Source organism: Ascaphus truei, chromosome 3 (genome assembly GCF_040206685.1).
Source record: "Ascaphus truei isolate aAscTru1 chromosome 3, aAscTru1.hap1, whole genome shotgun sequence".
NCBI classification, from domain to species: domain Eukaryota; kingdom Metazoa; phylum Chordata; class Amphibia; order Anura; family Ascaphidae; genus Ascaphus; species Ascaphus truei.
Window position 1 is genome coordinate 16,792,824 of NC_134485.1, and position 25,433 is coordinate 16,818,256.

Genomic DNA, 25,433 nt, shown 5'->3' on the forward strand with positions numbered 1-25,433 from the left:
TCTTTTTTAAGTGTTAGGAAAGGGGTGGCCAGTCCCCAAGGACCACCAACAGGTCAGGTTTTCAGGATTGGCCTGCTTCAGCACAGGTGGCTCAATCAGTCCCTGCTTCAGTACAGGTGGCTCAATCAGTCTTTGTCTGAGCCTCTGATTACGCCACCTATGCTGGGCTATCTTAAAAACCTGACCTGTTGCGGGGTCGTGAGGACTGTAGTTGCCCACCCCTATCTTTAGGGGCTAATTCTCTCTGGGCGGAAGCAGCCGATTGAACCGTGTGTGCTCAACATTCCCTATTGACTTTGGCACAAATAGATTCAGCCCCATTAATCTCACATGGGAGGGATTGCTGCTTTAAAGCAGTGTTCTGTACAGACCTATTAATATTAATCTAAAAACAAACCACCAGCAGACACAATCCCATCAAAAATAAATAAATAAAGCTCCTCGCCACTTGCAAGCCTCTCAATTAGATACAGGCGGGGGGGAGCTGCAGAACGTGGATCTTTTAATTGCATTGAAAGGTAAAAGCGATCATCAAAAGCCCATATTAAAAGGATGAATCATGAGAGCCGCTCTTTTCTCTAACGCACGGGGTAAAGAAGAACGCGCAGACAGGCTCTGTCTATAAGATCGATCGGGAACCAACAAAAGGCTACGTCTGCTGATGAGACGCCGATCGATGGGAGCAGACTGTGAAAACCCACGCCGAGATGTGAGAAAAGGAATCAATTGTGAAGCTTTCACTGGGGAGAACATGGTCTGTCTTGATGGCTGAGCCAGGCAAAGGTCAACAACTGGAAACGGGCTCCGTGCTGACCTGGGTCAACCTCACTAGGGACCTTTTGAATATACAGTAGCTTGATGATATGAGTCTTGACTGTGAATGTAACGGGGCAGTCCCACTGACATAATAATAATAATAGCATGTTCTTGTATAGCACTGCTAGTTTTACGAAGCGCTTTACAGAGACATTTTGTAGGCACAGGTCCCTGCCCCGTGGAGCTTACAATCTATGTTTTTGGTGGAGATAAAGTGACTTGCCCAAGGTCACAAGGAGCCAACTCCAGGAATTGAACCAGGCTCGCCTGCTTCAAACTCAGTGCCAGTCAGTGTCTTTACTCACCATGACAACATGACAGATATTGTAATCAGTTTAAAAATGCAATGGAACGCTCTGATCACATTATTATTATTATTGAAGGTGCAGTCGCACTTGGTACTGAGTTGAAGTGGGGGTAGAGATTTCAACTATTTTAGCATGGTCATCGATACCTTACAGCAGGGGAGCGCAAACTTTTGCTGCTGCGCCCCCCTGTCGGGCCGGCCCTGGTGCTTGCGTGCACCCCCCCCTTCCTACCTTGCGGCTGCGTCAAATGATGCTGCCGGGTCATGTGACGTCACATCACGTGATCCACGGCGTCATTTGCCGTGTGTGATGACACATGACCCAAATGACACCGCGTTGCCATGGCGACGCGTCACAGCGTGTGAATCAGGGTAAGTGTTACTGTTGCAGAGGCCTCACGCGATGCCCCGGCACTTAATTTAAATGCCTTGGGGGAAGAGCGCGGGGCGTCTGCAACCGCTTGCGCCCCCCCAGAGAAATCTCCCATCCCCCCAGTTTGCGCATCACTGTCTTACAGTATTAATAATAGTATTTATGTGCAAGGTGTTCTCCCCTCCAGTGATAACATAATCAGATGTAGCTGCGTCCCCACCATCCAGCTGTATAAAGGAAGAGAAGAAGATGGCACTTAACGTGCAGTAAGACAGGAGACAAGAAATAAAAGAACCCCTAAATGTAGTAAATGACCTTTGCACTGTATACTGAGCTTTATATAGATTATAAATACCGAGCATACAGTATATAAATCGCATGTGATGGGTCACTTAATTATTAATAGTCTTGGCCAGAACTTTAAAAAAAAAAATATATATATTTCATTAAAAAGCAGCAGTTCTGTGTTTAATTTCGGTAGACTTAGGCCGCACGTATAGTGCCCGCGACGGCGATGCGACGTTGCCCAAAACCAAATGCATTGCCACCGCCGCGTGCGCTTGTAGTAAGCGTGACGGCAATAATGCGACGGAGCGACGCGAATTTTGGTTGCTGGAAATATTTGATTTTTCAAGGGCCTCATGTGACAGCCCCTGAACAAATCAAATGCCAGTATGCCCGCGCCGCCGTCGCAAAGCGAAATATAACTAGCGGTGACGGGTGACGTCACCTGTCGCGTCGCCCATCGTGGGCACTATACGCACAGACTAATGCTGCTAAATGACAGAGCAGAGCCCTTTGGCTGCAGATTAGGCACACATTGAAAACCCCTTTACTGTGAAGGAGGCCAGCAACGCATTCTCAGTATCCTAAACTGAGACATTATTAGGTTCAAATAAATGTTTGATCATTTACTCTCTGTAAGGATGATGGTGTGTGCAGGGCCATCTTAACAACATTAGGGGCTCTCGGACAAAGCAGTGCACTGGGCCCTGCTACACAATCACTCACATGAATAAAAATGTAAATTAACGATTTGTTAACGAATAGTTAATATCCCCTGAATATCTCGTTTACAATTTATTCTGACATCTTACTGTTAGTGTTATTCATAAAACAATCTTTTATATAACTTTTACAATACCTCACAAGAGAAACATCACTTTGCTATAACTGCAGTACAGTGAAACAACTCAACCTGTACCCCCTTTCTTATCTGAAGAAATATCACAATAAAGACAGTCACTGGTATATACTTCTAACCTATGCAAACTGCCGCTCCCAGCCTCCCACGCGCTCACTAGCAGCAGCAGGCACCGGAAGTGCTGCAATGCTAGGCTGCGAGCGGTTGTGACGCGTGCCGGGAGGGATGAGAGCGAGCAGAGCCGGGGTGCCGGGAGGGCGGAGAGCGAGCGGAGACGGGGTTCCACTTCCGGGCGGGAGAGAGCGAGCGGAGCCGGGGTGCCGGGCGGGGGGAGAGCGAGCCCTCCCAGCTAGACTTAGAATGGAGATTTTACATTTTTAATATTGGTGGGCACGCATGGGCCGGGCGCGTGGGGCCCCCCTATGCTGTGGGGCCGCGGGCAACTGCCCAGCGTGCCCATGCGTTAAGACGGCCCTGGGTGTATGCAAGGGCACACAGAATCCCTGCCATCATGAGCTTGTAATGTTATGTTGTGGTGAGAACACTCTCCTTTTTGTCCCAGATATTAGAAGAAAGATGCTCTAAGAAAACGACATTGTATCAGTGGTTCTCAAACCTCTCACTGGCGTCCACTGGCCACTCCAGGCTTATATAGGCTATAACTAAAGCATTTAACGAAGGTAACTGCACCTATTGTGCATATGATTAGGATATTGCTAAGGGCCTTGAGGAGACGTCTGAGAACCACATGTCAAGGGACAACGGAAATGGATCACAAATATCGTTGAATTCCTCTATTACCTGAACTTGTAAACCCTACCAAAATTATCAGTGGCCATCTATAGGTAGTTTGGATGGAATACCTCCCCAAGATAATAACATGTATAATGGCAACAGGCAAACGTCACCGACAGCATGGTAAAAGAATTAGAATGCATATTGGAGGAGGTTTCTTTATCAAATGTGTTGGCGACATGTCTGTGATGTCTTGAGGTCTACCACCAGTTCAGGAAATGTTTAGGTGTGTTGGTTCCTATATTATTGAGATGAAACATGACATCTGCCAATAAAACAGTATTGCAGATATTTACCTTAAATGCGGGGACCAAGAGAAATAAATGTTTGCTGAACCTGAGGCTCTGAACAGCTAAACTGGTCCTGATGAGAAATACAGGTTGTGCAATCATATTCTGGATGCAACCCAAGCCTACAAACTCAATTTCTATTTCTCCTATTAGCACCCCTGTATACTGTCTACCTCTGTGAATGTATCCTGCGTCTGTCATTCACTTTCTTGAAACGTAATATGATACAGACAAATGAATAACAAGCCCCAAACAGATGGATCTATAAAGCTGGCCTAGAGATCTTAAGACTTCTTGCAGGTTCTTAAAAATCTGAAATGGGCTTCAGGGGGAACATTTATTTTCAATTAAAGCCGTCTACAAAATAATATAAAGTATATGCCCGTTATTATTGTTTTTTTTTTTTTTTTTTTCTGGAAAAAGAACTGAATTATTCCAGATTTAGTTTTATGCTTTTATTATACACACAAAGCTGTCCAAAAGCCCTAGGCTTTTGGTGCTTACGAGCTAATGACATATGGGTGTTCCTTCTGCCCTGATCTGAGCATGCCTTTAAAAATCAAAGTGCCTCACTTTTGACTGATATATTGTCATCTGGAGTCAGGCACAGTTGCATATAATTAGCCGCTTTACTTTCCAAGGGCTCTTTGCAAGTGACCAAAAACTCAATCCTGGGCGTACTTGCGGTGCTTATTTTTTGTTACTTATGCAACGTCTCCCTAGCAGAGAATGTTCTTGCAGCCAGATGGTAAAGAACAGTCAATTGCAAGTTCTATTTTCCAGTTGTACTGTATTGATGTTTCATGCCTACTTGAAGCCAGTTGAGATGGCTTAAATGTTACTTACAACATGAAATGTTGGAAGTATAAAAATAAATAAAGATTCCATCCCACTCCAAACGTACGATTTCTATACACTTCCATACCCCCAAATTGCTTCTACTTCAGTCATTGTAAGGCCTAGGACATAGTGACTTCTCCCATGCGGAGGCGCGCGGAGGCTGAGGGAAAGCGGGTGCTTTCCCTGGCCATACTAGACGAGCCGTGAGAGCGTGCCGAGGGGCGTCACGGAGCTGGCTCAGCCTCATTGGGCGAACCACTCACGTGACCGGCCTGTCGCACCAAGAAATCAGTTTGAACTGATTTCTTGCGCAACGCGCGCCCCCTCCCGCTTCCGCGCGCACGCGCCTGCACGCTGCATGGACGCGAACACTGCCTTAAGGCAGTCTTTTCGCCCGTCCGCACGGTCTGCGGCATCATGTCCGAGGCCTAAAGGGTGATGCTAATTTTCTTATTTACAAACATACCATATGAATTTCGTAGAACACAAGGACATCTGGGTAAAAAAAATTACAAATAAACTTGATTCCTTCTTTTTACCATATTAAAAGTATATTGAGATTTAGAGTAGTGTCACTACTGTAATGGAAAAAAACGGATCACAGGACACGAGGGTCTTCTTTAGAATAGTTTATTGATAAAAGAACATGTGTCAGCCAGTCGGTAACAAGCCTTTCATTTACTATCTTTGTTTACTCATTACTCTCTTATACATTATCCTTACTGGCAATTGCTCACAGGCTGACACACATGGTGTGTCTATAACAATACTTAGAGACACTTATATACAGCGTATCCCCAGTCACACACCTCTACAATATTTTTTTTGGAGCACTGGATTGTTTGGACTGCTCTGTGGTCTGAATTTCTATACATAGTGTCACTACTGTATATGTATCGGGATCATTTTCTCCTGCATTCAAGCACTACTTAACTTGACCGCTACTTATCTCTGTGCCTTGGAGAGGAGGCACACCACCTGACAGTTCTCACATGTCAACTTAGGCCACGGTTATTGGGCCCGCGCGACCTAGCACGTGACGTCGTGCGTACGCGAACCATAAACTAGGCTGGAGGCGATCAGGAGGCGACAGGGAGGTGTGGCGGTGATTGGCCAATTTCCAGTGCTGGCTGGCCAAGCTCCCTGCAGCCACCGGGACCCGGACTGTTGTCCCCCCTCTCAGTGCACTGTATATACACACAATATACATATATACACTTACCAGTACAGTGCAGAGAAGAGTCCGCCGAATAGCCTGGGAAGAGCAGCTTTTTGAGCTCTGCAGCGCTACCTAATGGCCGGAGTCTGCATAGAGCTCCCCTGCTGCCCAGGCCAGTCCGCGTCATTGTGAATAATTACTTTACACAATTATCTTTCGATTTAATAGTAGTTATGGAGTCTAAGTACCTTAAACTCATTATGTGAGGTATATATTTTTGGTTTAGTGTTGATTTTGTAACACATGAGAAGGTTTACCGCTTAGTGAGGTACTATTTTTAATATATCATTTTGTGAATTATGTATCATTGGTCAATATTTATAATATTCCATTCCATGTTTTATGTTCCAATTTGCTATAATTGTGATACGGTCTCTTTAATAGGGGACTACATATGGTACTAGCCAGACCCACCCTATTATGCCTCTGAAGAAGCTCCATTGTGCAGTGCGAAATGCGTTAGGGTTTTTTTTTCTCATCCCTTTTACCTATCTGCACAAGATGCCTGATTTGTAATTTTGAAAGAAAAAAAGCCTCATCCCTGAGAGTGCCACGCCTTGTACATGTGACCTCAGGTGGATGGGGTGGCATCTAAGAAAGGTGTGTTCTAAATATATGAGACATTTCCTGAGATGAAAAACTTGTCACGTTCCTCATACTTACCAGGACTGAAACCATTATATGAGTTGCGGATTGAATATATGTCTTGGAGCACCTACGGTAACCAATTTTTAGCAGGCCAAATTGACCAATATGAGGAGTGAGTTCACGCATTGGCGCGGGAGATTAGTGTGATACGTTACAGGTTTGAAAGGAGTAATAAAGTGATGAGACATCATGGGAACCGGGGAGTATGAAATAAAGCAGAGATGAAAGGTCCATGGCCAAGGTCGGGAGCAGATGCAGGGAACCGGTGAGTACCAGCCGGGATTCAAGTGGGCCCAAAGCAGGCTGCATGCTGACCCAACAATACACACGCCATTCCCATTCAGGAGGATATAAAGGGCTTGTGGCGAAGGTCAGAAGCAGATGCCATAAACCAGAACACAAACTAGGAACCACACTGGCCCCAAACAGACTGGATACGAAACTAACAACACTCTATCATCATTGATTCCCGGATGGATGAGTATTCCTGTTATCCAACGGAATCCGTTCTGGAAGTAGCGTTGGACAGTGAAACCATTGTAAAGTGAGTCCCATGTTAATCAGTGGCGGTGAGCGTTGGATAACGCATTCCGGCATCAAAAAAACGACCCTTAGGGTTGCATTGTAAAGCGTTGGATATGCCATTCATTGTAAAGTGAAACGTTGGATAACGAGGACTACCTGTACAGCACAACTCTCCTTGTTACTTCGAGCACAGATTGTTGCATGTCTCTGCACTCTACTCTCTGTGAACTGAGCACTTTGTAAAAACATCAAGGATGCTTCACCTGTGAGCCGTGAATTCAACAACTGGAACGATAATTGGTGTACCTATACATATAGTAGCTACCTTCCGGCATTGGATTGACATGTTTGAATGTAAATCTGTTTAACATGTAATTTTTGTTTTTTTAAGCCAGCTTAATTACATTTTGGTATGACATAACATTATACAAATTATTATTATATTTTTGTAATCATTTTCCTACCTTAGGGGATAATGTAACTTTTTGTACAGTATGTTATTCTTGGTGTTTTTTTTTATTTTGTATAGTATGCCCATGAGATGGTATGCAACTAATCCATAAAATATATTTTTCGGTATAAGATTTAGTTATTTTTTAAAATTTGTTATAGTTGTGTAATTATTAGGAAGTGTAGAGTGCTCTGTGATCGTCTTTTTCTGTTGGTTTGTTTTCTCCATTTTTGGAGTTGTATGTAGCCTGAACACCACCTACAGTGGCGGCCGCCTTTATCCTAATGCGGCCGTATCGGCGCAACTCTGATAACCGCGGGCAGATGCAGTATTTTTTTTTCTGGAATATGTTCCGGTATTTTAGCGCTCGTAATATTGAATGCATGAATGTGAATGCGGTATGAATGCGGCATGAACGCGGTGATGTGTGTGGCATTCGGAAAAAATCCCCGAAAAAATTCGGAGATGTTGGAGAATAAAAGGGACCGCGGCTGTATATATTTAGGTTTTCACACTCCTTTAATTATGGGTTTAGAGCAGACAAATGGGGAGTTTTTGTTGGTACTTGCTGAACCTCATTCTGCCTAACCTGATATAGTTCTCCATCTTCATACTGAGTCGGTCTATAATTCTTAAAAGCTGTCTATTCCTGCAGGCAGCAATAATAATTGTTATAGTAACAATAATGATTCTAAGGAATAGAATTACATCTTATGCCCTTCGATAGGAGACTTAAAATCTTAGATATTTTTGATAATATATTTTAAAAGACAGGACAATTATACTGACATTGAAAAAGGGTTTTAAAAAAAAACAATCTTCAAAAAATTGGAAGAATACCAAGTCAGTTCCCGCAGGGCAAAGAGAGTTGATAACAAAAATATTCTAAGTAACGATGTGGGTGGCACTTCAAAATATAAGGATGTGAGGCATAGAAATGTAAAAGGTAACGTTTAGTAACATTTATTTAGTAATCACTTCACCTCAGGAGTCTGAGATGAGAACACACGAGTCGCACCAAAGGCGCCCTTCCCCCCCTAAAAAAGTCTCCCCACCATGCTCCACCTTTACTGCTCCTGTCCACTAAGCCAGCCTGCACAGGGTTAATTTCATCAAGAAAAGACACATACAGCTCTTCAAAAAGCTGGCGTTTGTCACTTTCTCCTCGCCCCCTGAATTTCTGCTGGGAGGATCTGTTTGCTGTTCCGTTGCTGTTGATAGCACTTCACCTCAGGACTCTCACTCAGATGAGAACACACGAGTCGTGCCAAAGGGTGTCAGCCGTTTGCTGCCGTTCACTAATGTTACAGCTGCCCTGTTACAATTCGAAACACACCAACCTTCTTGTCCCCCTGTACCCTATGTTTCCACTTAACCTACGTTATAGATTGCAAGCTCCTTGGGGCAGGGCCCTCCTTACTTACTGTTACAATGTACGTTAATTTATTCCATTGTTTTTCGTTCTCCAACCCCACTGTACTGTACACTATATTATATATATTTTAATTTGTCTTTATGGTGTGTAAACTAGAAGTTGTATGTTTGAAACTACGTATTTATACAAGTTAAAATTATAATTTTATTTATATATTATATAAAAATTGGTACAACGATGTAATGGAAATGAATGGACATGGTGTTGTATTGTCTTCCAACTATGATCTTGTTTCTGTTCCAATCTTTGTTGATCAGTTCTAATACTGGGAAAATACCAAATTACAATAGAAAGAGTGAAGAAAAAGAAAAGATTTCCGTGTTGCCATTATTATACCTGCCACCTCTTTGGAAACCCATCTAGACTTTATTTTTTCTTGTGCTTTTGCTCACCTGTCTGACACAAAGGTCGGCTGCTCTTATTATCGTATCTTGTTGTTTTTTCCCCCCTCTCTTGCATGCCATTCAAATACCCCCAGCCAAAGAATCCCGTACACATTGTCCCATCCCTGCAAAGGCAACCCTCCTAGAATCTAAAAGCTTAGTTTGTGTGGGGTATTGTGTGTCTGTCTTTATACTGACACACACTGATGGATGATCACGTGACCGACGTTGTCACCCGTGGTGTGATACTCTGTCCCCATGTTAAGGGCCATACAATGGCGCTATGCCATAAGACACTTCCTGGCACAGGAAGACACCTTAAGGCCCATTCGCATGAATAGGCCGTAATATGTTTTCTGGTCCTAGAAGGCATATTATGACATAGACCCAAATTTACTAAGCAATGCCAAGTCTAGTATTGCTTCATTACAAGTGAGCACCCTCACTAATTGCTTGACAGATGCCCCATGTAAGGAATTGAGAATGTCCTGCTTTTGGCTGAACCTGTAACAAGGATATTGTCTAGTCTAAATATGGCAGAGTAACAATGTTTATCTCCTGGAATTGCACACTCTTTCAAATCTGGTTTGATTTTTTTTCCTCTCCTAGAGGTTTGCAGAACAACCCAGTATAATAAATAAATGTTTTAACATCAGTTTCTAGGGTTACCCAAAGTGTCTCAGTCCTTCCTCCAGTTCCTGCAAAGTTTAATGTATTATGATGACATTGCTAAAGACATTTAGGACCAGATCCCCAGAGCTACGTTACGTCAGGACTACTACAGTGACGTAACCTAAGGAGCGTTATTTTCCCTGAGTTTAACGGGTACCCGCAAAGCTAAATACATGCACAAATAACGGCAGTTAGTGATCTCATTAGCATAGGCTTGAATCCCATGTTCTTTTAGCCCTGCCTTGCGTTAGCTTCAATGAACATGTCTTACCCTAAGGCAGCGTTACTGCTATCAGGTCCTTCAATAGGTGTTTAATGAAAGTAAAAAAAGACAGGACAGGGAAAGAACCCGGTAAATAACAATATGATGGTTAAATCATCCCTGACTGCGGTCTTTCAATTATCCAGACCATGTAAAAGACTTATATCTGGATGGGAGTAACGCCAAGTTTATCTACGACCTAGCTAACGTAATGTTAAATCCCTGCGGTAACTGTAACGGAGCTGTGTGGATATGCGTTGTTAGAGGGATATCACTAAAACTAACGTCCGTTATAGCAGCAGTGCGCAAAGTGGGAAGTACGACCCCCGGGGGCGGGGGGACGGGATTTGTTTTGGTGGGGTGCAGGCGGCTCTTCCCCGAGGCATTTAAATTAAATGCCGGGGGATCACGTGAGGCCTCTGCAACTCACTTACCGGGGTTCAGACGCGTTGCTGTGACGTGTCGCCATGGCAACGTGGCATCAAATGACACCGCGGTGTCATGCGGAGTGATGTCACATGTCCGTCTCCATGGCAACAGGGTCACGTGACGTCCTGTTACCCCGCGGCGTCAAAACCAGGTAGGTGGGCACGAGAGCGAGGGGGTGCAGGCAGGGTGGCGCAGCTCCAAAGGTTTGCGCTCCCCTGTGTTATAGTAACGTATGGGCTGGTGATGACTAAAAACAGCACTTTACACTGCGTTAGTAAGCTGTGAACATCACCGTTGGCATTTTAAATTAAGTTAAGTCAGTAACGGAGCTTTGTGGCTCTGGGCCTTAGAACAAACATACTTCTGCCATACAGTGGTAAATGCAAGGGTACTTCTGCTTCTATACAAACATGTGGAGGTTAGTGGGATGCTAACATCAGATATTTCTGAAAAGTAACATAAAACTTCATTATGGAATTTTTTGTGATTAAATTCAGTTTTCATACGTATTTTTAGTACGTTGTTTAAAGATCTGCTTTCGTCCTGATCACTGTACCGTGGTTCCCCTTCTTTCTCCTAACCCCAGTCTTGAACCAGCACAGGCACCCACACTTGGGCGGACACCCCAAAGGCACCCACACGTTGACATACATTCATCCTCAGGCATGCACCTGCTGGTCCAGACATCTCCATTTGCATACTACCTGAAACCTCAAGTATAAGACCCTTTTTCAGATTAAGTTTGGCAGTCCTGTCCCTATGTAATTACATATCTCATCCCAACCCCACGTCACCCCTTACACTTCAATTTGTCACTTTTCCATTGTTCTACCTTGTTCCTAACTCTATAATTGTTTTTATGTTTCAGAAAATGGAAAATAAATAATTTGTTCTGTACAAACAGGGACCGTTCCTATAAATCAGGGACAGTTGGTACAATAATATAATTAGAACATTAGGACCACTTCCTGCCAAGAATGTCTGGATAGAAGTCTGTTTTAATGTATTCTGGAAATCAAAATTCAGTTCATTTTCTTTAAAATATAAAGCGTGCTTGTCCTTGTGGTACTGGCATTGTATTCGCAGTGGGTAGATCTCCTCGTGACCTCAGACAAGTAACTTTATCTCCCTGTGCCTCTGACCTAAAAGATAGTTTGTACGCTTTCCTCATCAGGTAGTTGATGCTCCTTAAAAATACAACATTGTATACTTATTTATTTATCAGTGATCTATAACATGTTAAAAAAATGTATAATCTTTTTCTTCCACCATCCTTTTATTTTCCTCTTATTCTGGACCCAGGGTCGTGTCCAGGGTATAAATGGACCCAGATAGCTTCAACTCAGCCCCCTTTCCAAAGCACACCAAGTCCTGTTATATTTCCTTCACTTTATTAGGAAAGCAGCAGTAAATACAGGCTCTTGTGGATGTGATGTTGTGTTGGGAGAGCGCTTCTCTGTGGATGCCTTGTAGTAAAGGGCAGGTGAAAAGGATTGAGCCTTGCCGGGAGGAGTATAACATAGGAGGGGTACTCACTCAGCCAGTGTCAGGAAGTAAAAGACAGCGAAGGGGATCTGGGAGACAGGAATAGTCTAGGGACAGACCAACTGTCAGCAAGACAGGGGGAGGGCAGAATAGCCCATTCTGAGAAAAGATCTCGGGTTGCTGTAGCAACTCAATGGCTACATGCTCAGGGGCAGAAAAGGCAACATAGTAATATATCACACAGGCACAGTGTGTGTGTGTGTGTGTGTGTGTGTGTGTGTGTGTGTGTGTGTGTGTGTGTGTGTGCGTGTGTGTGTGTGGAGCAAATACATGCAGCTGAAACCAAGGAGCTGACAAGCAGAAGCTGCAAGGGGGGTCAAACAGAAATATTATTTTTGTTCCATGACACTCCTCTTCTGTATGAACATACACTGTAGTAATGTGTGATGCGCATTGGATAAGTAGGACCAGCCAACCAAAGTAGATATTGTTGAAAAACAGATGGCTTCTCCAAAAATACTGGACACAATGGTGAAAAGTGTGACACACTCGAGACACACACACTCTTCTGACCTCTCTCTGCTCCATGCTGGTTCCTCCTCTCCTTGGCTCCACCCCCAGGCTCCTGACACCTCCTGATTGGCTGCATTACCCAGCAACAGCAAGTCAGGATGGAGAAAGCTGCCCAGCCCCATAGCAACAGCCCTGCTCTCTCTGTGCTCTGGGAAATCAGCGCCCCCCCCCCCCCCCCCCAAGCAGGTCAGAGCACTTTGTCCATAGAGGTAATACCGGTACACATACATTTCTAGTATTATCTCCACTTTTTTACTGGACAGTGTCCAAATACAGGACAGTCCGGTTCAATACTGGACAAATGGCAACCCCTAGGCCCACTGTATGGCTGATCCCATTGGAATCGGTGTCTGAGAGGATAAGGGAAGTTCTAGAACAGGCAGTTGAATGGGGACTGAAGGTAATGCACAGAAATGTAAGCACTGGAATGGGCTGATGGAGAATCAGTACAGGTCTGTGTAGCAGACACATCACCGGATTTGCACATTTTTTTGAATGATAGTTTTGACTGTTGTGCTGTTTACAAAACTGTTCTGAAAACTGTATTTTAACCCTTCAGCATTGAAGGGTTAATATGGGTATACATTGCACATTCTCCCACAACAAGCTCATAAAGCCAAAATTGTATCTGTTATGGTCAAGTTGAGCATTCCTGGTTTTCCAGAGGCCATAAGGCTACATTCCCAATTTTTTTGAAGATGTACCGTATGAATGACTTAGGGCAGGAGAGCGCAATCTTTTTCCCTATGCCCCCCCTGCCGGCTGTTCCCCTCTCTTCGCGCCCCCCCTTACCTTGCCTCCGGCATCATGACGTCACACGTTTCAATGGCAACGTGATGTCACATGACCTCGCAGCGTCATTTGAGGTCACTTTGCCATGGCGACGTGTCTACAGAAGCAAGGTAAGTGCAGTTTACAGAGGCCTCCGCTGCTTCCCCGGGACACTTAATTTAAGTGCCTTCGGGAAGCGCGCGAGGTCTCTGTAAACCCCGTGCCCACCGCAGCGGCGCGCCCCCCAGTTCGCACACCGCTGACTTAGGGTGTAAATTGTATATACTGTAAAACTCCCATTGAAGTTAATGGGGGATATTTGCCAGGGCGCCCTCTTCAGAGTATATAGAATTTACTCCTTAAAATGAGATTTTTTGATGTGAAAAGTCAAAATCCCTCGATTTATTTTCACTACTTGTTGAGAGTATGGAATATAAAAGCTTGAAATACAACCTTTTATTTAAAAAAAGTGAGAAATGGATTGGCAACTGTTGACTGGTTCTGTCTCTACAGTAACCCAATATTATTGGCTTCATCCATTCACGAGCATCTATTGTAAAGGGCTTAGTACCAAAATGGATTAATGACAGTGATATGTTAAATAGGTTAAAACTAGCACATGATGCCTTAAAAAACAGCATAAATACAGTATTTTTATGTTTTTATCTTATTTATCCTGAGAACGTTTCTAAACTTTGTAAAGCAAATCTGTGAAAATCAAGCTTAGTGGACAGAAAATCATATTTTAATGGGAAAGCCCTGCTCTTTATAAGTGAGACTCCACTGATATGTCTGAGACACAGAAAATAAATGTGAGTCGACATGTCAGTTTCAGGGTCCTAGTTAAAGGGTTAACCCTTAAAAGTGTTCCTTTTCGAGTGCCTCTTGAAGCAGGAGCCACGGCCCCTGAGGCAAGCGAAGGGTTAAAGGAAACCAAACGATTGTATTTCTGTTTACATACATGTATTTACGCCAGTTTCTCTGTTTGGGAACCAAATGACCCTACCTCCTTGAGGCCTGGGATTTCTCAAGCCACGTTGCGAGGTATCGCACCCCCAATCCTGCAAGGACTGCCATTGACTTGAGTGGCCAATACTGCCGGATCGGGGTGGAATTCTCCACATTACGGCTTCATATATCCCGGTCAAAGAGCATAACGTATTATATGAGAGCGGAATACCATTTTAATTGGCAAAATAAAATATACATTGTACTGTATATCTTATACTATATTAGTGAAAGCACTGTATGTTTGCCTGCCTGCCTGCATGCATGCCTGCCTGCCTGCCTGGATGTCCGGTGTCCCTAGGGGAAATCTCATTGGTCCCTTGGGCCGCCCCCGCACACCTCTCATTGGCCTGAGGCGGAGTGACGGGCCAAAGGGGACACACACACACACACCTCTCTGTCCTCTCCCCCCCCCCATCACACACACCTCCCTCTCCACTCACCTCCCTCCACCTCCCGCTCCACTCACCTCCCTCCCGCTCAACTCCCTCCACCTCCCGCTCCATTCACCTCCCTCTCCATTCACCTCCCTCCCGCTCAACTCCCTCCCCGGCGCAGGGACAGGCAGTGGGCAGGGCAGCCTGCCGCTGCCTCCACTCACCTCCCGCTCCCTCCACCCACCTCCCGCTCCCTCCACTCACCTCCCGCTCACCTCCCTGGCGCGGGGCCAGGGCAGCCTACCGCTGCCACGCGGCACCTAACCTCCCTCCCGCTCAACTCCCTCCCTGGCGCGGGGACAGGCAGTGGGCAGGGCAGCCTGCCGCTGCCTCCACTCACCTCCCGCTGCCTCCACTCACCTCCCGCTCCCTCCACTCACCTCCCGCTCCCTCCACCCACCTCCCGCTCCCTCCACTCACCTCCCCTCACCTCCCGCTCACCTCCCGCTCACCTCCCTGGCGCGGGGACAGGCATTGGCCAGGGCAGCCTACCGCTGCCACGCGGCACCTAAGATGGCGGCGGAAGGAAGGACCCCTTCCTCCCTCGCGGACTAACTAACATGGCGGCGGCCAGAAGGAGAGGTGAGTGTGTGTGAGTGTGTGAGTGAGTGAGTGTGTGTCTGTGTCTATGTGTGTGTGTGTCACAGCGTGACAGTGTGTGTGTGGGACACTGTGTGTGTGTCTGTGTGCGTCTGTTACACTGTGTCTCAGACACTGTAGAGTGGGGACCGGAGCTACACATGGGGGGTGGGGGGGTGGGTGGGGTGGGTCAGGAGCGGAGAAAGATACAGGGGGAGTGGAGAGGAGGGACCCGTCAATTTAAACCAAACCAACCCCCCTCCTGTCCACTGCCCCCCCCTCCTGTCCACTGCCCCCCCCTCCTGTCCACTGCCCCCCCCCTCCTGTCCACTGTCACCCCCCTCCTGTCCACTGTCACCCCCCTCCTGTCCACTCTCCCCCCCCTCCTGTCCACTCTCCCCCCCTCCTGGCCACTGTCACCCCCCCTCCTGTCCACTGTCACCCCCCCTCCTGTCCACTGTCACCCCCCCTCCTGTCCACTCTCCCCCCCTGTCCACTCTCCCCCCCTCCTGTCCACTGTCACCCCCCCCTCCTGTCCACTCTCCCCCCCCGTCCACTCTCCCCCCCCCCGTCCACTCTCCCCCCCCCGTCCACTCTCCCCCCCCCGTCCACTCTCCCCCACCCCGTCCACTCTCCCCCCCCCCGTCCACTCTCCCCCCCCGTCCACTCTCCCCCCCCCGTCCACTCTCCCCCCCCCGTCCACTCTCCCCCCCCTCCTGTCCACTCACTCTCCCCCCTGTCCACTCTCCCCCCCTCCTGTCCACTCTCCCTCCCATCCCCTCCAAATAGTCACCTATTGTTCCCCCATTTATAAATAATACTACCTATTACGCATTTACATCCCGGGCAACGCCGGGTCTCTCAGCTAGTGGTAAATAAAACTTATTAGCGACCATTTTCTCTCTTCTACTGACGAGGGCCTAAGAAATAGGGTAGGTCTGGGTTGCAGAGCGATGTGTGTTTGACATGTATCCATCAAATAAGGTAGCAGTGTCCTATCGCTGCTCTATATACTGATCTTATTCCAGGTATGTTGATTTACAGCATCATTGCAGTGGAGTCTGGTTGTGAGACTTGCTTTATCCCTGTGTCATTAAAATTGAACTGGTTTAATTAAAACGTAATGGCTATCAGGCTGAGTAACCTTGTCTGGCCCTGTGAGAGCAAGAAGCCCAAGAGTAATGCATCAGTCAGCAGTATTGTATGTGCAAGTGCACATGGGCGGCTGGGTGCGAGCCTTGGGAGCTAGACAGATCCCCTACCTGGAATGGGCTTGCTATTATTAGACGTTCAGTTACCAGGGGTTATGTAAGACAATTGAAGCTCTGTTTTTTAACAGAGACATGATTCATGCTACTTGTAGTAACAGTAACCACCTCCAAACGAGACAGAAACCAGACTCAGACAAAGGCTGGGGAAATCAATGCAGTCTGAACACTGACATCCTCCTGATACTGGCTTCTGCCTCCTCAGCTGGGCATTTGGGTTATCAGGCAGGCAGATTGCTGCAAATGCTGGAGCCCTTTAAGTATCCTGGCCTCACAGCATTTGATGATCATTGATGCTGGCTGTTGGCCTTTTGTGGAAGAGGTGGGTAGGGAGGACTCTGTCAGCTGTTTCACACTATTCCTTATTTATTATAATGTATGTACAAGCACAGCAGGCACTGGTCAGGGAGCCAAACCACCTACATACACATCGTTATCTTAATGTCAAACTAAAGCATTCCCAATAATGAGATTCCTGTCAATAAACAGTGAGTTTCAACCAATTTCTTCTTACTCCATGGATCTTTACTCTATACATAGCATTGCATTATATACTATATACGTACATTTTTTAGCATGACATAGTTTTATAAGTTGTTATAAACCCCTGATAAACATGGTTATCACAGGGTTCTACAGACCAGGACTAAGTGGGTCAACATAAAGGAATCGCCGTTAACCCTTTCAGTGCCAGGGAGTCAGTGCATTGGTTGGTTTACTCCATGCAGACAGTGAAGCTAATTTGCCATAATCTCCAGGATACAGGGCCATGTTTGCTAAGCAGTCTTCTGTCATCAATAACTTCCTATGCTCGAACACACCTTAAGGCCATTGACTTGAATGGGCGGTTAGGTGTCTTCCAGCGCTGGAAGGTACCTTATGCCCACCAATGTTTACAAACGTTTTCGAAGTGTACTTTTTAAACTGATTTAAAAAGACTTTTACAGGTTTTGTTTTTCAGTGACATCACAGTTTTAGTCTTTTAAACATGTAACCATGTTTTTTTTTTTTGACTCTGTGAATCCACGGCCCCTCTGCAATATGCTGTAAAGACCTCTCGCCTGTGCTGGAGTAGAATTCAACTTCATTCAAATGAATGCTACTAAAAATGTTTCTCATATAAACTCCCAGAGAAGCGAACGTCGATGCTCTGCCCCATTTGCTTCTTGCTTGCAAAAAAAAGATTTGTTAGCCGAGGGGGACTTTTTGGCACCTATCAGTTGCCTGAGTCTTCTGACAAGTTAAAAAAAGAAAAAGTGACAAGTATACATATGGTGGCCAGATTTCCAAATGTAGAAACTGAGACACATTAAAAAAACAAAACAAATGACATCTCTTAAAATAAATATTATATTTGTATTTGTTTAATAGCGTCCCAATTTATGCTGTATTGTTTCATGTTGTTCTCTGTGTGGGTACCGACATCTTCTCAATACACCATCATTCACCCACCTACCACCCTCAGAAAACATCTCACAAGCCTACACAACACTCACAGCACATACAGCGCATTACTGTGTTACACAAAAGCACCGGTAATTGCAGTCTACCAATATATTTAAAATGTTTACTCTTTGATATGATTGATCACATAAAAACATGCCGTGTTTATTTTTACTGTTGTAAGTGGGTTCAAACTAGCGAAAAAACTGGGACATTGGAACAACTTTGAGAAAGTTGTCGGGACACCGGGACGTTTAATGGCTAAACCGGGAAGTATGGTCACCCTATGTGATACTTCTCATTATACTGTAATATGCACACTAGGTAACCTCTCCTGTCTACAGGGGCGCCGACGGGTATTCTAAAACTTGCCTTAAATTTGCCTTGGAATATCTGGGGCTATCACCAACAAGACCCAGGTACATGCTGGGTACATGCTGCAACATTTCAGTGACATTTCTGCAGAGACTAATGGCCCATCGGATTAACACAGCAGGGGTCCCTGGTAGTCCCATTCAGTTTGAATGGGACTGCCAGGGACCACCGCTGTTAATCCGATGGGCCATTAGTCTGTCTGCAGAAATGTCACTGAAATGTTGCAGCATGTACCCAGCATGTACCCAGCATGTACCCAGCATGTACCCAGCATGTACCTGGGTCTTGTTGGTAATTGCCCCAGATTTGTTTTAGAATACTCGTTGGCACTACAGTACATGCCATCAATCACAAAGCACCTTGATACTGACACAAGTTAAACATGCCTCACTTGGAGATTATTTTGCACCAAAATAGAATTGGTACATAGACCACCTTATTTCAGTTCTGTGGGTCAAAGGAGCCAAAACGCCGGGATATTTAATGAATGAACTGCACCTTAACTGTCCACATCACTGATGTCCTCTCTGTTTTGTTTGCTCTCCTTCCAGCCTCCATGCCGCCTCCCTCTCATCCCTTCCCAAATGATTATCTGCACTAAACCTGAGACTTGGAGTGACTTACCTGAAGAGTGACGCCGGTTGGTAACTACTGTAAGTGCATTACACATGCGGTAACATACCAACCCTTGGGGACTGTACATTTAACCCCTGCAGAAGGCCCTGCAGTGTGTTGCTGCGGGGATACAATGCAGGGCACACAGGCAGTGAGAAATTCAAAGTTTAATAGGTTATTTAAAACACTTTATAGTTGACTGATTTGTTTAAACAGGGTGACAGTGAAGCTGCCCGTGTCATAAGCTCACTTCGGTCCTTGGAGCGTCTGCCCCTTGCTGGGTTTCTTTATACCTAAAACCCAATGAAACTAATAGTCATTATATATTTTTATTGAGTTTCTTAAAATCTTATGCATTGAATCAGTAAGTTGGTTTAAAAATAAGTATATTTTGCCCTTCCCAAATTTGGACTTTTCCCCAATTTGAAGAAGTAGCGAGGGGATCCTCCAGATGAGATCCCCACTATTCTTAGCTCATGGGACTTCCTGAGTACTGAAAAAACTTTGTATTTGAAGGCAAAATTAAAAGGAAAAACAAGATGAAGGCCGGGGTCATCCAATGAGAAGCCTCCCGATGATACTGCAGATTTCTATTGGACCGTGGGAGCGAGGCTGATCTTTCAGGCATTTTGATTTCCCAAAAGGAAAAAATTAGCATAAAGTACAAATGTAAATTTCTCTGGAACAAAGGGGTCCCCGGAGCTGAGAATATTGCAGTTCAACCTCAGAGGACCCAACTTCAAATTATTTGAAATCATTATTTCTATATAATTGGATCTAGGGGGTCCTCCGGAGATTAACTGTTATGTTCTGCTTTGTTGATACCCCCCCCCCCCCCCCCCCCCTCATGCCAGTGCACTTCCTGGAGAATTTTATTTATTTATAAAAATGTGTTACCAGGACGTAATACATTGAGAGTTACCTCTCATTTTCAAGTATGTCCTGGGCATATAATCCAACATGGTCACCACTGCCAACCAATAGGAAGCTGCAACCGAAGATGTTTAGGCTTCTTATTGCCAATGAGCCACGTGAGATTTCTTCACCATATTGTTTCCTCAGTAGGGAGCGTCGGCACCGGTGAGTATACTGGTAAATATCTTGAGATCCGGTAGATTCCCGGAGCTAAAAATAGCAGTGTATAGCTCCGGGGGACCCGCTGGTTCCATTATATTAAGAAAATTAATACAAAAAATAGGTATAGACGCGCTTGCTGCTTTAAAATACCCAGTTACCCATGTATTTAAAGTGATCATCATTTAGCACTTCCTGGGAGAAGATGGGTTAAGTAAAAGTTGCATTCTGGTTAATTTTATTCACTGCCTCTCCTGCTGTGTTTTGAAGGAATGAAAGTATCTTACTTTCAACCCAAATACACATAGAACGAAGAGGTGTTCGCTGCGTACCAGCATTAATTCATGGAGCCCCATTCAGTACACTACCAACCTCTCTTCACATTGCTCAGAATTATTTAGTAGAGTGTTTGTTGTTGTCGTGCGCTCTGGGGTGTTGCTGACACACAGTCTTACCCGGGTGTGTTGTTTGCCATGGGTGAAGGGGATAAATCAATGTCTGGTGACGCTGAGCATGAGGATGGGGACCATAGAGGGATAGTTTCTTACCTCTTTCACTGGTCACCCCAATTGGTGGTGAGGACACCCCACACTCCCTCCTGGTCGGTCCTGTGTGTCCCGGCGGCTGCGTGTAGGACGCGTCTGGTGCAATGGTGAGAACTCTCACCCCCCCATTGGGTGGCGTGCTTCCTGGATCTTAGAGATAATAGCCAAAAGAGAAAAAGGAGTATCCGGAGCGACAGCAAAAACGGCAATAAAGATATGAAATCCCAGGTCAGAATGAAGGCTTTATTCTTGCATACGAAATAGGTAGACAGTGTCCATGATCGCCCTCCTACGCGTTTTACCAGTAACCAGTAAACTGATTTTACTTTGATTCATTACACTCGTGATTTGGCGGGTTTTTCTGCTTTTTAAGTGTTTGTTCAGTCAATGCTCCCTATTCCTTGACAAAACACCCTTGCGGCGTGAAACGCGTAGGAGGGAGATCATGTAAACTGTCTATCTATTTCGTATGCAAGAATAAAGCCTTCATTCTGACCGGGGATTTCATATCTTTATTGCCGTTTTTGCTGCCGCTCCAGATACTCTTTTTTTCTCTTTAGAGGATTATTTAGGCCCATTCAAATGAATGGACTTTACATCTTCCCAAGCAAAGCAAGGCGGCTTTACAGCATGTTAAATTAGGGCCAGAGTTGTACTAACCAAGGTGCACTTCCTACATTCTTACCTACTGTAAGCTGGCAATCGTTTGGCACTCCTGTTATAAATCTATAAAAAAAATCCTGATTGTGTGCCTAACATAATGGCTGCCTCTCAGTTTCAATCAATCTTTCAATCGGTGTAACTCAGCAGCTACAATGTATCCATATATTACTAAGGTAAAATGATCTATTGTTACAGTTTTACAGCTCAAACTGCTGGGAGCATTGGCAACAAATGATCACAAACACAAACAGTGTAGCAACACTCTTGCACTGCTGGGGAGGTCGGCTTAAACCTGCTATAGAAATCAAAGGATGCTCGCTATGTTAAAACTCATTAAAAATGGCATTAAGAGTTGAAAGAAAAAGAAAAAAAAACAGTCACTTGTCTAATACAGAACTAATTTATTTAAAAAAAAAACCCCATAAGATTTCACATTTTTTGCTGTTTTAAAAGTGTACTTGTGTGGCAGAAAAATATGGCCGCTGGAGACCGTTTCACTCCAACAGCCAATAGAAAGCGGTGTGATGGTATGGGGAAATGATATTGTAACTTCCTGTTGGGTCCCTGCATATCTCGTACCCCAGAGCTGAGTACGTACAGTAGGTTCACTTTTTGCATCCTGAAAATACTAAAAAATGCTATTACTACTTTAAATCACGGCAAACATGTACAGCGATGCGGAAACTGCATACAGTACCATGGTCGTTTTGTAACTGCAGCTCCATTTTCAACTCCTGTCACAGTACCAGAGACTGTATGTTATCACTTTTAACCCCTTTGCTGCCAGGTGCATTAAAATCCTTGTTGTCACCACTGGTGGCAAATGGTTTAGCCTGCTTTTGATGCTTTGCATCACGCCGAAGTGACCATCTTTAAATCAACCGTTTTATTTGTTATTTTTTTCTTTTCTGGCAGGTTGTTTAATCTTTTATTAAAAAGCAATATCCTAAAAAACGATAAACCTTGTAGCTAGAATGCAAAGCACAGGAAAAACCTGTATGAGGTATTATCAGTCCAGGATGAAGGAATTGGGTAGGTGCAGTCTTCCTCAGAGTGGTGTTTCCAAACTTCCTGTACTCCAAATTGGTACTGTAGAACAGGGGCTTGCAAACTTTTGGTGCTGCGCCCCCTGCCTATTCTCCCCCAGTGCTCGCGCCCCCCCCCTTACCTTTGTGCCGGCGTCAAATGACGCTGCGGGGTCATGTGATGTCACGTTACGTGACCCCACGACATAATTTCACGCCGTGTTGCCATGGCGATGGGCGTCAAATGACGCAGCGGGGTCATGTGACATCACATGATCCCATGGCGTCATTTCATGTGGCGTTGTCCGAAGCCGGCTGAATCAATTGATTTACAGAGGCCTCGTGCGGGGCCTCTGTAACCGATGCACCCCCCAACCCCCCCGAAAAAAATCTCATGCCCCCAAGTTTGCGCTCCCCTGCTGTAGAACACCATAGTAGAATTGCGCACAAGACCCTAATAGTGTAAACCTTTTAATTAAATAATGTAGAGGTAACAGATATGCAATTACCAGATGTAAACGCCCAAACAGCATGTAGTGGGGAAAAGAACTGGGTTACCCCAGCGGGAGGAACCCACGACGTCTGTCCGGTCTCCTAGGATCAGCGTCCTGCTCCACGCAGTCCGTTATCTAAGAGATGTCGGCTTCACCGGTGTCCTCGTGACGTCCTCGTGAAGTCACTTCCGGATTCCCCTGCTCCTGCGCTCAGAGGATGTGCAGCGGCTGTAACAGCGAACAGCTGACAGCCGAATAGCTGTCCCTGCCTCCAATGAGTATTCCAGCACACTTAGCTTGCTCTTGTCAGCGCTACGCGTTTCGCAAAGCTTCATCAGGAGCATTGGATAGTGGGGCATTTCAGGAAGTATTTATAGCGGGACAAATTGGCCCTTAGCATGATTACAATGAATGAGTCCAAAAACACGTTTAAAATAAAGATACAATAAAGAATAGCCTTCAAAACGCTTATATCGATGGCGCGTCAAAACAAATGCGTTGCCGCCGTTGCGTGCGCTTATAGTAAACGTGGTGCAACGGCTTGGACGTGATTGCTGGAAGTCATCTCATCTCGCCGGCACTATGAGCGTTTTCTTAAGCCTGGGACATAGTGAGTTTAAGCGTCGCTGAAGCGGGCTGAGCCGCGCTGAGTAGATGCACAAAGCCCCTGCATCTGTCATCAGCGCGGCTATAGTTTCCCCCTCCGCATGCGTGCTGATGCGTGCGGAGGCTCAGAAACTTTGCCGAGACAGGCAGGTTTCAAATTTGCCGCTCTGGGAAGCGGAGGAGCGGTCACGTGACCGCTCCCATCCAATGGGAGCGGGGGACTAGCCCCGCCTCCCGCTCCGCCTCCGCCCCCTGAGCGCGCTCACTGCCTCGCCTGCAAGGACAGGAAAAAGCACAATTTTCAGCAGGCGAGGCAGAGCAGGAGTGCGGCTCAGCGAGCTTCCAACTACTATGTCCCAGGCCTTGGTGTGCTGGAATACTGATGGGAGGCAGAGGCGGCCATGCGGCTGCCAGCTTTTCGCTGTTACAATCTCCCAGATAGGTGACCTGTTGGCCAGTATGGGCAGACCAGAAGAGGAGAGGAGCGCCAAACTGACACCCCACCCTTGCTTCCAAAATGCCTCAATACAGCCCAGATTACGACTCATTTTTAATCCGATTTAGTTACTATTCTATGTAAGCAGAGGGTCTCCTTTATAGCCAGGCTGGGGGGGGGGGGGTTGTAACACAGAAGCACTGTTCTGGCGAGGTAAGATCGTGCCCCGTGCTGTTGTAAAGGCGTTCCCTAATAATTGCGAGGCATTGATTTTAATAATTGCAGCTATAGTATAAGGCACAGCAACAAACAGTCGTGGCGAGGCGAGGCGTACTCAGAAAATGGTTTGCGCCGTCTTTGATTTCTCTCAGATCTTTTACAAATAGCAAAAGAAAAAGAGCTTTCAATTGATTTACGCGTTCATCTGATCTTCATGCACAGAAACCTGTTCATCTTATTGATGAATCTGTCACTTGACGTGCAGCAGCACAGACACAGCACATTGATAGCTGAACATGAGCCATTCGCAGCACAGTCAGACAAACTCCTTCACTGCTGCACTCGTTCTTTCATTGGCAGGTGTATGCAACATTAAAAGAAATACATTGGTGTGTTTTCATTTTTTTATTCAGTCATAGCTTTTGGATTAATGATGCTGATTTAACCCCTTAAGGTAGCAATTTCACCCGTCGCAATATTTTTGTTGTAATCTTTCCTAACAAGCCACAGTTAAGACTATATTTGAACGGAGCCGTTGTGGGGGGGAAAAAGCCGACATTGGTAGCAGCAGCCAATCAGTGGTGGGGATATGTAGCACGTCAAAGTAACATTCTCCTCACCGATTGGTTCACTTGAGATGACACAGCTAGGGCCATTTTTATTTCTTTGGGGAATATTACAGACAAATGAAATCCTCAAAGTTTCCCTAAATGGCAGAGCTGCTGCTGAGAACATGGACCACCCCCAAGGGCCACACAAGGGAAATTGGATAAATGACTTCCAGTGCAATTTCCTTAATGTTAGGTAAAAATGGGGAAATAAAATGCGTTCAATAAAAATAATATATATAAACCATCATAAATAATATGTTAATTTATATTATAAATATTAATAACGGAATATAATTTACCTCACATTGCAATCACATATTGTTGGACTTTTTAGATAATTTTCTTAATTATTTTTGTTAAACAAATAGAATTCAGCAAGTAAGAAATCATGGTGATTCCTAAACAAAATGTAATAAAAGGTGGGTATGAGGTTACAGTGATGGTAACTATGGAAGCCTTCATATGGGAGAGGGGGGTGGTCGTGCACACCAAAAAGCGATGGAAACAAGTTAATGGAAAAAAGTAATTTAATGACTGAGACAGTCACAACGATCCAACGTTTCGGTGCAAGCACCTTCATCAGGGGTTCATATGGACACAGCTTATGGTCAAATCTA

General features: G+C 45.3%; 1 protein-coding gene across 14 annotated transcripts in view; it reads left to right on the plus strand.

Annotated features, from left to right (window-relative positions):
• The window catches only part of ZBTB20 (zinc finger and BTB domain containing 20), an 876,097-nt gene that overhangs the window by 791,740 nt on the left and 58,924 nt on the right, over nt 1-25,433 (plus strand). For 12 of the 14 annotated variants that reach the window (XM_075593654.1, XM_075593664.1, XM_075593657.1 and 9 more), the window contains one exon: nt 19,080-19,181. The exons of 1 other annotated variant lie outside the window; for it this stretch is intronic. The gene's annotated coding sequence lies outside the window, so the exon portion shown is untranslated. Of the gene's footprint in view, nt 1-19,079; nt 19,183-25,433 lie in introns of those variants that run through there. One more of the 14 variants, XR_012800368.1, reaches the window with a different exon arrangement.